Raw genomic sequence first — 4,691 nt, forward strand, 5'->3', positions numbered from 1 at the left:
TGAATCCAGATATGGCAGTCCTCTGCTGTATATATGTTGGGGGCCTCATATCAGCTGGTGTATGCTGCTTGGTTGGTGGCTTGGTGTCTGAGAGATATCAAGGTTCCAGGTTAATTGAGACTGCTAGTCTGCCTATTGGGTCGCCCTCTCAGAAGGTTTCCAGAAAATCACTCCAATTTTGGTGGAACAGCCCTTCTCACCTAATCCATTTTCTAATATTACCATAGTAAATTAAGGCATTGGAGTGCACAGCATAAGTACTGACCAGTGATTTCTTTGATTTTGATGTTGTAATTCTTGGTTAAGGAGCTGTATTTGTTGATATGTCTTTGTGTCTCCTTTTATCAGTGTTGTCATGTATGNTGTGTAATAGTATCAATTATGCATGCATTCATATTGTTTCTTCACTGAAAATGATGTGCCACCACCTATTGTATCCTCTCAGCTTCTTACAGCTTTTCCCTAATCCAACCACAGGGGTCAAGAGCTTCTGTCCATTGGCTGGGTGGAAATATCTACATCTGACTCAGGTGCTTGTTGGGCATTTCAGAGGACAGTCATGATAGGCCCCTTTATGTGAGCACATCATAGCATCAGTAATAGTGTCAGGCCTTGGGGCCTTCCCTTGAGAGCTGGATCCCAATTTGGGCCTGTCGCTGGACCTCCTTTTCCTCAGGCTTTTCTCCATTTTCATCCCTGCTGTTCTTTAAGACAGAGTTTTTAGCTGTGGATGGTAACCCCATCGCTCTCCACTTGATGCCCTATCTTTCTACTAGAGGTGGACTCTACAAATTCTCTCTCCCCACTGTTGGTAATTTCATCTAAGGTCCCTCCCTTTGAGTCCTGAGAGTCTCTCACCTCCCTGGTCTCTGGTACATTCTGGGGGATCCCCACCTCCTACCACCTGAAATTGCCTGTTTCCATTTAAACATCGTATCACCCCTACTCTTCTTTCTCCCATAATGCAGCTGGAGACTCCATGGGGTTATGGGTTAGGTACTAAAATTCTTCATATTATTTCATAGCATTGGCATCAAACAATTCACAGAAAAGGCCTTTTTCAAATGTCTTTCTAAATCAACTTACAGTCCTGATGACTGTTTATTGAAACAAATTTCATGTCATTACATCAAGCATGAAGGGCACACATAGGGGCTCTAGGAGGAGCTGGCATTAGTGGATCTAATGCTGGAAAATGCCACTTGGCCAATCTAAGAGAAAACAGCTGGCAAGCAACCCTCAGCTTCAAACTCTGTCATTTTTCCAAGGGTAAATGGAGAATGAATTAAAGCACTGAAGTCTACTAAAGCAAGAATAACTAAAACATGTAAATTATTCTTTCCCCCCTTCTTGTCAACTAAATAGGCATGGTTTTATAAACGTAGCTTAATCCAAAAAGCAGATGTAGTTTTTCCCAAGGATACAAGATGCAGCCAACTGGCTCATATGGTACCTTCCCTCTCCAGCCTTATTGGAAGTGGCAGGTTGAAAGACCTCAGGATTATAGTGGCAAGACAATGATAGAGTCAAAGAATGAAGTTCTAATCCTTTGTAGGATATAGTACAAAAAAATGTGCGAGGGTAGAGATTGGAGGAGCATTTAGGTGAAAAGTGGATGGTATGTCTGGACCAGCAACTGCAGTGCAGTGAAAGGATGCTGTGTGCACTTAACATCCCCAAGTATGCAGGAGAAGGAGGTGATGTACCAAACCTGTCATCGTCCACTGAACACACTCATTAGCCATCTCTGTCCTCCCACTGCCTCCTGCAAACAGCAAAATCCCACACCACACAGAGGTCTGTCCTTTCCTGAGGTGATGTGTCAGGCAGGGCAGGGCAGGGGGGACTGCTTGTTAAGTCTATTGACTTTTCTGGTTGGGGATTTGGTGTTAATGTCTATATGTGGGAGAAGGTGTCATTTGTTTTACTGCAGTCACCACATAGCACCCTGCTTGCTGTTCACTGAATTCACTTTGGCTTAAACACAGGAGTGTGATCTTCAGATGACTGAGCACAGCATGCCTGCAGAACAGTTTTCAAGGCCCGAAGGTATCCTATGTTGAGTGTGCCATCAAGGGCTGGAGAGGTGGCTCAGGGTTAAGAGCATGTGCTGACTGCTCTGACAAGCATATTTTGCTTCCCAGTGCTCGTGCTAGACAGCTGACCATACATCGTTTTGAAACAAATAAAATAAATATAAAAATAGCAAAAAGGTAGCACCAACTTTAGGCTCGTTGGGATTTCTATTTCCCTTTTTACATTTTAAGATTACATTATATCATCTAAAGAGTACATTCCTATTTGGTACATATTACATAGTTGATGAATAAAAGCCATAATTATTAGTTTAAAAAAGGTGTTACTGTTACCTTATGAGGAAGAAGCAAGCCACATGGGGCTCTGTTTTAGTTCCGTTTACAGGACAGCTCCCTGCTCCTGCCCATGTCAACTAGCATTACACACACATAACAAGGCTCCACACACTCACCAGATTTTCATTTTTGTTCATTTTTCTTTGTTTTCTGGTACTAGGAACTGAATCCAGGCACGTTTATATAGTCTGCAAGCTCCCTACCATTGAACTATATTCCTAGACATAGTTTCAGTTTTAAAATTAATGTTATTACTTTTCAGATATTTTCTCAATATTAGATTTTAAGCCAGGCATGACAGCCCATGTTTGCAACTGTGGCACTTGGGATGTTGTAGTGGGCAGATTGTCCTGAGTTTAAAACAAGTCAGGGCCACGAGTGAATTCCATGTGAGCCTTGCCTACTAGATGAGCCTCTGATTCAAAAACAAACAAACAAACAAACAAACAAACAGTTTTGTTTTAGTTATATTTCTGTCTTATGCTATATCCTATAAAACTATAACTACAATTTATTTTTATCTTCTAACTATCTAGCATTTTCAGAGAAGATTGGCAGCATCCTACATCCTTTCAGTTAATTAAGAAGTTAATTATTTCTGAAGATACATTGTGACTGCATGAGACTTCCGGTGTCTACAACTGTCATAATTTTGACAGTTGTTGACAGAACTCACTGAGTGGAACTTTGTTCTTCTGTTTAAAATTCATATTTTTCTCTGTTCCATGAACAAATAATTCCTACAATCGTTGACATTAGGAATAGCCATCTTTTTGAATGAACCCTAAATTATTCTTCTTCTTCTTCTTCTTCTTCTTCTTCTTCTTCTTCTTCTTCTTCTTCTTCTTCTTCTTCTTCTTCTTCTTCTTCTTNTTTTTTTTTTTTTTAGCCTACAGCACCTGGTATTCCCAGGCGGTCTCCCATCCAAGTAATAACCAGGCCCAACCCTGCTTAACTTCCTAGATCAGATGAGACCGGGTGCCTTCATGGTGGTATGGCCGTAGGCAAACCCTAAATTCTTAACCATTGTAAATGTGGTATTTTCTATGCTTCAACAAGTGAATTGTGTATGTGGTATGTTTTATGCTTCAACAAGAGAATTATGGAACTACTACATAGGAGTGTCTCAGAATATTGATTTTAGTTGAATAAGATAAAATTTATATGATTATAAGAAAGGTCAATGATACAGAAATAGATGGGTTTTTAAATCCATATTTTCAATGAATGTAGTGCCTACTGAAGCAAACCATAATATTTCAGTATTTCTACAAGGCTCTTACTTGGATTAAGGCCAAAGAAATGCCTACAGTTATAGAATCATTGCTACTAATAAGAGTTTAGAGATACTGGGTATTAATTTTTTTCCTGTAAAAAGTCAGCTGATAGCATGTGTGTTGCTGTGATGTGGATATCAGTTCTAGTTCAGAGGTAAAGGGAAGAATCTAGAAGCCTGCAGTAGGAAAGATTCTAGAGATATTTATCATGATGACAGACCAATTTTTTCAAAATAAAAAAGAACCTATGTTAAATAATTTTAGCAAGGTTGATGATTTAAGCACACAAAATTCTAAGTTACATAAAAATGATTAAAACATAAGCTTAAAATTGAAGCTGCTTTGCTCCTCTGAGGTAAAGAGTTCACATCTCTAAGATTATTTAGCCAAATGTTTTGGAGAATAAGAGTTTGGATGAAGGTAACAGATTACATTGAAACCTGTGTAAAGTGTATGGTCCCAAAAAAGAGAGAGCTAACATCAATGACAATTGAACAACATAAACAACATAGAGATAAAAGTCTTCACTTAATATCTTACAAGTGATTTCCTGTTACATATTTTTAAACTGTGGTTAATTGTTCTAGAAACATTGATTATCTCATGATTCTAGGTTTCCCTGTGAGAGATCCAACTAAATCTGCCCCTTCAGTGCCTACCTCCAGGATGATCATGAGTCTGCATTAGCTAATGGTAGAGGGATGCTATCCTTCCCAGAGCACAACTGTTGTGCATCTGCCTACCACATCTGCCTCAACTAAAATGTCAGATACAAGCTGAGACTGCAATAGAATTGGATCACTGAGCAGGTCCTTGGGGTGGGAGAGGAACTTACCTCACAGTATTTAAATTGTTTCCTAACGCTTTCCAATGATGCTCATCTGCCTTGGAAAGACCTCAACTAAGGTTCTCTCATTTGTGGAAGCATCTAAGTCCCACTTAATCTATCTTCTCCCAGTCCAGGCACAGGAACATCAACCATTCTCCAGTCCTCCCTCAGAGCCTCCCATGATGGACTGCAAACCTCCCTTCATTGTCTTAA

The 4,691-nt window shown here is 39.7% G+C and overlaps 1 non-coding gene across 1 annotated transcript; it reads right to left on the reverse strand.

Moving 5' to 3' along the window:
* Positions 1–3,259: 3,259 nt before the first annotated feature.
* LOC115030656 lies at positions 3,260–3,378 on the reverse strand. The gene has a single exon (XR_003836262.1). It is a non-coding gene; the product is annotated as a 5S ribosomal RNA (ribosomal RNA).
* Between the last annotated feature and the right edge of the window lie 1,313 nt (positions 3,379–4,691).

The sequence above is a fragment of the Mus caroli genome, chromosome 3 (assembly GCF_900094665.2).
Source record: "Mus caroli chromosome 3, CAROLI_EIJ_v1.1, whole genome shotgun sequence".
NCBI lineage: Eukaryota > Metazoa > Chordata > Mammalia > Rodentia > Muridae > Mus > Mus caroli.